Below are 11,689 nucleotides of genomic sequence, written 5' to 3'. Positions count from 1 at the left end.
GACAACAGGCTCAGTCCGATGATGCTGTGACACACCGCCCCAGACCATAACAGACCCTCCACCTCCAAATCGATCCCGCTCCAGATTACAGGCCTCGGTGTAATGCTAATTCTTTCGACGATAAACGCGAATCCGACCATCACCCCTGGTGAGACAAAACCATGACTCGTCAGTGAAGAGCACTTTGATGCCGGTGATGTCTGGTGAGGACGTGACTTACAACAGGCCTACAAGCCCTACGTCTAACCTCTCTCAGCCTATTGCGGACAGTCTGAGCACTGACAGAGGGATTGTGCGTTCCTGGTGTAACTTGGGCAGTTGTTGTTGCCATCCTGTACCTGTCCCGCAGGTGTGATGTTCGAATGTACCGATCCTGTGCAGGTGTTGTTACACGTGGTCTGCCACTGCAAGGACGATCAGCTGTCCGTCCTGTCTCCCTGTAGCACTGTCTTAGGCATCTCACAGTTTGTTGCACTGGCCACATCAGCTGTCCTCAATCCTTGCAGCAAGCCTGAGGCACATTCACGCAGATGAGCAGGAGCACTGGGCATCTTTTGTTGTGTGTTTTTCAGAGTCAGTAGAAAGGCCTCTTTAGTGTCCTAAGTTTTCATAACTGTGACCTTCATTGCCTGCCGTCTTTAAGCTGTTAGTGTCTTAAAGACCGTATCACAGGGAAACAGGGGAAATAGTGTTTAAACCCTTTACAATGAAGATCTGTGAATTAATTTTTGTAAAGAATTATCTTTGTAAGACAGGGTCCTGAAAAAGGTATATACAGTATATTAGTGATGCACCGATAAGACATTTTTGGCCAATACCGACACCCGATATTTTCCTTGCCCATAAAAAATGATATCAATTTCGATAACCGATATTTCAAATTTTAGCTGTCTTTTAAGCATTCTAGTAAAGTTAAATAGTTAACGCACACACAGTCCCTGGTTTGAATCCAGGCTCTATCACATCTGGCCGTGATTGGGAGTCCCATAATGCGGCGCACAATTGGCCCACTGTAGTCCAGGCTGGCACTGTAAATAAGAATTTGTTCTCAACTGGCTTGCCTAGTTAAATTAAGGTTACACACCACACTGACCCAAAACTTATTTTGTTGGAATTTACGTATGTCCCCATTACCAGTAAAACATAATCAAAACCTATTTCTTTCACTTACTTGCTGTGGTGTTTTGTTGTTAATTTGTTCAGTCGTTTCAAGGAATGCGGTTTGTGTCTTTGCTTGTCAAAAAATATACAAGTCACATAACACTATTTGATGTGTCAAATAACACTATTTGCACTGCATTGTACACATACATTTATTTATTTCATTTAAAAAAAAAAAAAACAACGATCTCAGTCGACATTGAAATGACTAAAACCAAATTGAAACTGTGTAGAAATGATAATGGACCTACATTTATAGTCTCTTCACTCTGTCCAGTTTGCTAACGGTCATCGAAAGGAAATCGATACAGTCATAGAGCATCAGAAATCCCAAAAGCGATGGTTATGGGACTATTTTGATGGACATTTGATGTGGAGGAAATATAATATGTTTTAAGTGCGGCCCTCCAGACCTTGGTGAATACCACATGCAAAATTTGTTTCACACCCTGTATTAGAGCATCCTGTAGTGTAGCTCTACTCAACAGGTGGACCGGGGATGGGGTAAAATATATATATTATTTTTTCAGGAACTCAGTCATGGTTTCAATTGAATGTTGTTGAGAGTTTTAATAGTAGAAATTAGGTAGTGCATGGGCAGTTTTCCTCTTGTTAACCAGCTTGTCACGCCCTGATCTGTTTTACCTGTTTTTGTGCTTGTCTCCACCCCCCTCCAGGTGTCGCCCATTTTCCCCATTATCCCCTGTGTACTTATACTTGTGTTTTTTGTTTGTCTGTTGCCAGTGTGTCATGCATACCAGCATTCGTCCTGTCAGCCCCTGGCTTTTCCCAGCCTTTTCTCTTCCTCCTGGTTTTTGACCCTTGCCTGTCCTGATCCTGTAACCGCCCGCCTGACCACTCCGTCCCTGAGCCTGCCTGCTCTCCTGTACCTTTGCTCCTCCTCTGGATTATCGACCCCTGCCTGCCTTGACCTGTCGTTTGCCTGCCCCTGTGGTTACAATAAACAGTGTTACTTCACACAGTCTGCACTTGGGTCTAACCTTGAACTCTGATACAGCTACAGACGCTTGCGAAAGTATTCACCCCCCCCCTTTGTCATTTTTCCTATTTTGTTGCCTTACAAACCCATTTTAATTCCAGGTTGTATCATTTGATTTACACAACATGCCAACCACTTTGAAGATGCAAAATATATATTTCTTTGTCAAACAAACAAGAAATAAGACAAAAAAATCTGAACTTGAGCGGGAATTACTATTCACCCCACCCAAACTCAGTACTTTGTAGAGTTTCATTTTGCAGCAATTACAGCTGCAAGTATCTTGGGGTATGTCTCTATAAGCTGGGCACATCTAGCCACTGGGATTTTTGCCCATTCTTCAAGGAAAAACTGCTCCAGCTCCTTCAAGTTGGATGGGTTCCTCTGGTGTACAGCAATCATTAAGTCATACCACAGATTTTGAATTAGATTGAGGTCTGGTCTTTGACTAGGCGATTCCAAGACATTTAAATGTTTCCCCTTAAACCATTTGAATGTTGCTTTAGCAGTATGCTTAGGGCCATTGTCCTGCTGGAAGGTGAACCTCAGTCTCAGTCTCAAATCTCTGGAAGACTGAAACAGGTTTCCCTCAAGAATGTCCCTGTATTTAGTGCCATCAATCATTCCTTAAATTATGAACAGTTTCCCATTCCATGCTGATGAAAAACACCCCCTATATTCTCAGGGGGTGTTGGGTTTGCGCCAGAAATAGTGTTTTCCTTGATGGCCAAAAAGCTCAATTTTAGTCTCATGTGACCAGAGTACCTTCTTCCATATTTTTGGGGAGTTTTTCCACATGCCTTTTGGCGAACACCAAATGTGTTTGCTTATTTTTTTCTTTAAGCAATGGCTTTTTTCTGGCCACTCTTCAGTAAAGCACAGCTCTGTGGAGTGTACGGCTTAAAGTGGTCCTATGGACAGATACTCCAATCTCCGTAGTGGAGCATTGCAGCTCCTTCAGTTATATTTGGTCTCTTTGTTGCCCTCCTTGCCTGATCGTGAGTTTTGGTGGGCTTCCCTCTTTTGGCAGGTTTGTTGTGGTGCCATATTCGTTCAATGTTTTAAATAATGGATTTAATGGTGCTCTGTGGGAAGTTCAAAGTTTCAGATATTTTTTATAACCCAACCCTGATATTTACTTGTCCAAAACTTTGTCCCTGACCTGTTTGGAGAAGTCCTTGGTGTTCATCGTATTGCTTGCTTGCTGGTGCTCCTTGCTTAGTGGTGTTGCAGACTCTGGGGCCTTTTAGAACAGATTTATATATACTGAGATCATGTGACAGATCACGTGACACTTGAATGCACAAAGGTGGACTTTATTTAACTTATGATGTGACTTTTGAAGGTAACTGGTTGCACAAGATCTTATTACGTTAGTACGTTATTTAGGTGCTTCATAGAAAAGGGGTTGAATACATATGCACGCACCATTTGTATGTCTTTTTTGTGTTGAATTTTATAAGTTATTTTTTCCATTTCACTTCACCATTTTAAATATTTTGTGTATGTCCATTAAATCCAAATATAAATCAATTTAAATTGCTGGTTGTAATGCAACAAAATTGGAAAAACACCAAGGGGGATGAATAGTTTTGCAAGGCACTGTACTGTACATTCTGTAAATCTTGTTCACCATAGCCAGATTATGTGCCCATGGGGGCCTCGATCCCGAGCGGACCCACAATGATTTTGTTGAGTCACTCAGGTATCATATTAACACAGATAAAACATGGCACAATGTGGAGAATTGCAGGAAATTGGCTTTAAGAAATATTTTTTTCCACTCCATGGCAAAATGTGTTGAAATTAGTTTAAATCTGTAAATGTTTCTTTCCTCCAACAAGAGGACTGTGAACAGTTTGTGTGGGGGTTTGTTACTACACCAATAAATGACAATATCTATCTGAATCTTTGCCACCTGCTGTCGGAAATGTTTCCGGGGTAAAGAAAGAGGAACTGCTGAGCTGCTTTAATGATCTGAGAACAGCCTTATGACATATGAACCCTTTGAGATGTGAGTTTTAAAACAGCTACTCTCAGTGTTTTATTTCAGAATGACATAGTCTCATAGGATTGAATTAGTAGCCCTTTATCAGATTGTCCAACAAAGGACAGCATCCCTTATTCAAAGTGTTAAATGAGGCTAAGGTAACCATCATAATGTAGATGTCTTATAGTACACACATAGTCATAGTACACACATAGTCAGATTACCGGTACAGTAATGTATTCTAATGAGAGGATCAGTGAAAACGGCATTATGGGCATCATTCTACCTGGGATATAGAACCACAGGCAGGTTAAAGCTGTCCATTGGCCTAACTGCAGGGCATATATTAATATGAATTCTGTCCAATTACTGTCCAATTCTGTCCAATTACTGATCTAGTTACCCTCTAGGCTAGCAATACGGTATCTCTGTGTGTAGAGCAACTTCCATTGTGTGTGTGTTTTTCTGTCTGTTTGAGAATATAGTGTGTTAACTGTTAGCAGTAGAATATTTTTCAATAACCATACAGCATGTGACATTTTAATGTCAAATGATTAATCGATCAGATTGGCTTTATAGTTTATATCAGCATGAGATTGACCCCTTTATTGCAATTACCACTATCAACAGAGAATCCAGGGGACAATTTTGAGAATTTGAACATACACTGAGTGTATAAAAGATTAGGAACACCTGCTCTTTCCGTGACATACTGACCAGGTGAATCCAGGTGAAAGCTATGATCCCTTATTGGTGTCACTTGTTAAATCCACATATGAAGGGGAGGAGACAGGTTAAAGAAGGATGTTTAAGTCTTGAGACAAATGAGACATGGATTGTGTATTTATGCCATTCAGAGGGTGAATGGGCAAGACACAACATGTAAGTGCCTTTGAACAGGGTCTGGTAGTAGGTGCCAGGCGCATCAGTTTGAGTGTGTCAAGAACTGCAACGTTGCTGCATTTTTCACGCTCAACAGTTTCCTGTGTATATTAACAATGGTACACCACCCAAAGGACATCCTGCCAACTTGACACAGCTGTGGGATACATTTCAGTTGACATGGGCCAGCATCCCTGTGGAATGCTTTTGATACCTTATAGAATCCATGCCCCGATGAATTGAGGATTATCTGAGGTCAGTATTAGGAACGTGTTTCTAATGTTTTGTACAGTCAGCATATATGTATGACTCATAACAGAGTTAAGAACGTACCGTAAACTCACTGACGGAGCAATCAAATGTAGACATTTTTTGATAGCTCAAAAGGTCATCAAGGAGGGTGGCCACGTGTGTCTGCGAGCAGAGGATCACTGGTTTGAGTCTGGTATGGGGACTTGGACAGTGGAGGAAGATATACTGCTAGCCTAACATTGATGTCTGTTTCATATGCAGTGCTAATTATTCAGTCATTTGATTTTAGACATTAACATCCTAAAAGGTATAGCATGCATTGTTTTATGAATGTGATCACAATCACGAAAGCATGAAATGTGGTTAATTGTGTGTGTGTGTGTGTGTGTGTGTGTGTGTGTGTGTGTGTGTGTGTGTGTGTGTGTGTGTGTGTGTGTGTGTGTGTGTGTGTGTGTGTGTGTGTGTGTGTGTGTGTGTGTGTGTGTGTGTGTGTGTGTGTGTGTGTGTGTGTGTGTGTGTGTGTGGTTAGCCAGGGAGGGGAAAAAAAGGGTGGAAAGTGTGTTGATTTGTCCCTTGGTAAATGAGTGGAGTCTTTGTGTCTGACAGGGTTATATAAAGTAGCTAAATGAATAATGATTTCTGAGTTAGAACTGAAGCAGGTCTCTAACAAGCTTCATCTGAACCTCCCTGACATGGGCATACTGGGAAATGAGAGAGAGAGAGACGGAGGGAGAGAGTGAGAGAATTGTCAGCTACAGCCGCTTCAGTAACACTGATTGCACTGTTGCTGTAACTGTAGGAATATGTTGCAAAAAACTGTAGAGCTTTCTCTTCAACTGTAACGTTAGCTAATGCTAGCTTTAGTTGTAGTACATGGTGGAGGTAGTTCTAGTACAGACCTGGGGAAGGCTATTGTTGCTGCATACGTTGCACTCACAGGTTAGGGAGTCTAGCGAAGCTTTCCAGGTCCTTGGAAGGGCCATTCAACAAAAGATAACATCGCAGTTCTGACAGCGCGCAAGTTTGTTCCCACGGTAACATCAGACATTGCTGTCTGCTGATTAGCCATCTGGTATTGTTTTATGTCACTTCCTATTACACTCAGAACCTCTCTCTGTTAGTGGTTTAGCTCATCATCCCGGATCAACTGTATGTCTGTAAAATGAATATATATATATGTTTTACCTTTATTTAACTAAGCAAGTTAGTTAAGAACAAATTCTTATTTTCAATGACGGCCTAGGAACAGTCGGTTAACTGACCTTGTCAGCTCGGGGATTTGAACTTGCAACCTTCCGGTTACTAGCCCAACACTAACCACTAGGCTACCCTGCCACCCCTATATGCTTTGCTTACAATTGTATGACTGTCTTTCTGTTCGTTGATGCAGGTCCCACCTAGCCATGTATTCCCCATCCCAGACCATGATTTTTCTGTTTACATACTAAAAAGACTACAATCCCAGCAATCACAGAGAATCATAATACGCAACATGATGTCATTACATCAGTCCCCATAGAGGTCCTTATGTGTGGGGAACATGTCTGATGCCATTGAAGCTTCAAATGGTGCCGATAGATAGGGCAGCCGTGCTTCTAGCCTAGACATGTTAAGCGGAGCAGCACAGGGGAACCCAAGAGCAGACCCAGACGAGGAAGCAGCGATGAATGAACCAAGGTATTTCTTTTAACACAAGGAGATATGGAGTGCAGATCTGGGGAAGCTTGGATGAGTTGTAGGAAACCAGATGTGGAGGCTGAGGTTGGAGTGTGCTGGGTTGGGACAAGGTAAACAGGTCCTGAGGGGAATCCAAGGAAGTGGTGGTGTGGTGAACAGGGTAGCAGGGTGGTGAGATGTGGAACAGGAGACAGGAGCCAGAGTCAGGGCGGAAAAACTGCAGTGAGAGGATAAACAGCATCAGTCAGGGAAAAGGAACAGCAGGGTAACAGGATCTTGAATAATAATAATGGCTAGAAGCATGAACTGACTGAACAGAGAGTATTATTTGGCAGAGTGGAAGTTTTTTTGTAGAGGTCTTGATAATGGAACGAGTTGCATCTGGTAGGGATCTGCTCTGACTTCAGCACACCTGTCTCCAACCACACAATCACACACAAACAGAAAGGGAGGGGGAGAGAGATAGAGTGTGCTGGGGGAATGGCTGCAGGTCAAGCAGACAACGGATGACCACTGTGGCAGGAGCAGATGTGACAAGACAACTTGCAGTATTTCTTACATTATTAGCCCAGACATTTTTTTGTGTTATTTCATACAGCCGGAAATAACTTTAGGATATCAGAGGGGCGGAAAATCACCAGCATTACCAGCATTACGACCAGGAATACGACTTTCCCAAATCAAACCCTTCATTCCTACCCTGCAGGACAATTGAACTGATTCCAGAGGCTGATCCAAAACACCGCCGGTGAGGTATTCGTGGTGGACTTCTAGTCCGACTTAAGAGGCGTGCATACCACCCACTGCTTCCGAATATATTGCTTGTTAATGTTCAGTCTCTGGATAATAAAGTTAACTAGCTCAGTGCGAAGACTTCCTTTCAGAGAGATATCAGGTATTGAAACACTCTGTATATTTTTTACCTTTATTTAACTAAGCAATAGATCCACGGAGTATGCTGTTTATATCCACGACGGCCCTCAAAGAACTTCACTGGACTTTATGCAAACTGGAAACTACATACGTATCCTAAAGGCTGCATTTATTGTAAATAGGGATTTTTACAAAGAAAATTTGTGGAAAATGCTACCGAAGTGCTGTCAAAACATTGACTGTAGTACTCTGGTTGAACACTTGACTACCGCTACTTCAACTTGCGGATGCCCTCCCCCGCCCTGACTTTGGGAATTCTGATCATGACATTTTTCTCCACCCTTCCTATACGCAGAAACTCAAACAGGAAGTACCCGTGCTAAGGACTATTCAACACTGGTCTGACCAATCGGAATCCACGCTTCAAGATTGTTTTGATCACGCCGACTGGGACATGTCCTGGGTAGCCTCCGAGAATAACAGAGACAAATACACAGATACAGTGACTGAGTTCAATAGTGTATAGGAGATGTTGTACAAACTGTGACTATTAAAACCTACCCTAACCACAAACCGTGGACAAATGGCAGCATTCATGCAAAACTGAAAGTGCGAACCACTGCATTTAACCATAACTGGAATATGGCCGAATACAAAGAGTGTAGTTATTTCCTCCATATGGCAATCAAACAGTCAAAACGTCAGTATAGAGACAAAGTAAAGTTGCAATTCAGCGGCTGAGACACGAGACTTATGTGGCAGAGCCTACAGACAATCACGGACTCCAAAGGGAAAACCAGCCACGTCACGGACACTGAAGTTCTGCTTCCGGACTAGCTAAACACCTTCTTCGCTCGCTTTGAGGATAACACAGTGCCACCAACGCGGCCCGCTACCAAGGACTGTGGGCTCTCCTTCTCCATGGCCAGCCTGAGTAAGACATTTAAGCGTGTTAACCCTCGCAAGGCTGCCGGCCCAGGCGGCATCCCTAGCCGTGTCTACAGAGGATGCGCAGACCAGCTGGCTGGAGTGTTTATGAACATATTCAATCTCTCCCTATCAAAGTCTGGTGTCCCACATGCTTAAACACGGCCACTATTGTTCCTGTACCCAAAGGTAACTGAACTAAATGACTATCGCCCTGTAGCACTCACTTCTGTCATTATGAAGTGTTTGAGAGACTAGTCAAGGATCATATCACCTCTACCTTGCCTGACACCCTAGACCCACAACAATTTGTTTACAGACCCAATAGATCCACAGACGATGCAATCCTGATCGGACCGCACACTGCCCTATCCCATCTGGACAAGAGGAATACCTATGTAAGAATGCTGTTCGTTGACTATAGCTCAGCATTCAACACCATAGTACCCTCCAAGCTCATCATTAAGCTCAAGGCCCTGGGTATGAACCCCGCCCTGTGCATCTAGGTCCTGGATTTTCTGACCACCCCCAGGTGGTGAAGGTAGGAAACAACACCTCCACTTTGCTGATCTTCAAAGTGCTCAGCCCTCTCCTTTACTCCCTGTTCACCCATAACTGCATGGCCACGCACGCCTCCATCTCAATCATCAAGTTTGCAGATGACACAACAGTAGTAGGCCTGATTACCAACAATGACGAGACAGCCTACTGGGAGGAGGTGAGGGCCCTGGGAGTATGGTGCCAGGAAAATAACCTCTCCCTCAACGTCAACAAAACAAATGAGCTGATCGTGGACTTCAGGAAACAGCAGAGGGAACACCCCCCTAGCCAGATCGACGGGACCGCAGTGCAGAAGGAGGAAAGCTTCAAGTTCCTTGGCGTACACATCACTGACAAACTGAAATGGTCCACCCACACAGACAGTGTGGTGAAGAAGAGGCAACAGTGCCTCTTAAACCTCAGGAGGCTGAAGAAATTTGGCTTGGACACCTACAGCATCTAATGTTACAGGAAGGCCAAATTATCAAGGACAACAACCACCAGAGCCACTACCAATTCACCAATCTATCATCCAAAAGACGAGGTCAGTACAGGTGCATCAAAGCTGGGACCGAGAGACTGAAAAACAGCTTCTATCTCAAGGCCGTCAGACTGTTAAATAGCCATCACTAGCATATTAGAGGCTGCTGCGCTATATATATAGACTTGAAATCACTGGCCATTAATTAAGGAACACTAGTCACTTTAAAAATGTTTACATATTTTGACTACTCTTCTCATATATACTGTATTATATTCTATTCTAATTTTTCTTGGTCTATATGCTGCTCTGACATTTCTCATCCAAATATTTATATATTCTTAATTCCATTCCTTTGCTTTAGATTTTTTAGTTTTGTGTCTATTGTTGTGAAATTGTTAGACAGTACTTCGCTACACCCGCAATAACGTCTGCTAAACACGTGTATGTGACCAATAGAATTTGATTTAATTAGATGTTAAGAGCAGAGGCAGTTCAATGGACACTCTGATGTCAAAGAACATAACGTATATACTTCTCCCTCTCTCTTTCACACACACACACACACACACACACACACACACACACACACACACACACACACACACACACACACACACACACACACACACACACACATTTTGTTCTATTCAAAATCCTGTACAAACAAAATATAAATATATATTTTAAAATATTTTTTCCATTATTATTTCTTATTCTCCCCTAACCCTACCAGCCCTCCCCTAATTGGAGTAATCTAATGGACGACAACACTTCGGTTTCTACTTCCAAATTATACTCGGGGCTCCTACTCCGGGCTCCCGAGTGCCTCATCAGTCTAAGACAAGGCTAGAGTTGTCACTACAGACACCCTGGTTTGAATCCAGGCCGTATCCTAACCGGCCGTGACTGGGCGTCCCCGGGTTTGGCTGGTGTAGGCTGTCATTGTAAATAAGAATGTGTTAGTAACTGACATCCCTAGTTAAGTAAAATACATACTATGTACATTTTACAGACACAGTATACCTTACAATAGTTATCTTTAGTTTGCTTTTACTCCTTTCCTTAATGTTTTGTTTCCTACTGGAGAGCTCTCCTTTGTCTACACCCATTCAGCATTTTTCACACCCTCTTAAGTCATGTGCTAAACAGTGAGTAGTGAAGTAAAGATTAAGACTAAAAGTGGTAGTAGGCGGCAATAAGGAAAAATTCCAAGTAAACAGAAAATATTTTATAAATATTAGATGACGCTTACCCAGACACACTTGTCTAAATTGATGAGTCATGTAAAATAAATGCTATAACCCCCAGTTGGATGGGTCTCTACAGAAGGTGTAAACGGTACAGTGAAATGTTTACTTGCATGGTAACAATTTAAGAAACAGAAAATAAGAAAATAATATACAGTATGTACAAGAACAATATCAATAACAATATCAGTGATAGACGAGGTAGTTATATGCATACAATCAGGAGTAAAGTGGCTGAGCAGCAGAATAAACTAATAGTAGCAGCAATGTATGGCGTGTATGGTGTGTTAGGAGAGAGTCATGTGAATAGAGGCACTGCAGATAGTGCTGATGACTGGGAGTGCTGATGACTGGGAACTCACCCCCAGTGATGAACTCGTCTGTTTCTGAGCCTGTTTCTGTACTGTCCTAGACTTTGGTGCAGGGCATGTGATGTCCATAGCCTCTTCGTCACAAAACTCCCTGATCTTCTCAAAAATATATGCTTGTCTAGCTGTGACCAGTCCAGGTGGTGCTTGCACAGGCAGACCATCTATGGGAGGAAGGATGTCAACATTACACAGCAGCTGAAACCTTACCCAGACCGAGTCCGAACACTCCTTGGCGACAACAACACTGGCTCCAGAGCATTGAAGCTGTAAAACAGTAAATAAACC

Source organism: Oncorhynchus nerka, linkage group LG28 (assembly GCF_034236695.1).
Source record: "Oncorhynchus nerka isolate Pitt River linkage group LG28, Oner_Uvic_2.0, whole genome shotgun sequence".
NCBI lineage: Eukaryota > Metazoa > Chordata > Actinopteri > Salmoniformes > Salmonidae > Oncorhynchus > Oncorhynchus nerka.
This window is presented reverse-complemented; position numbering follows the sequence as displayed.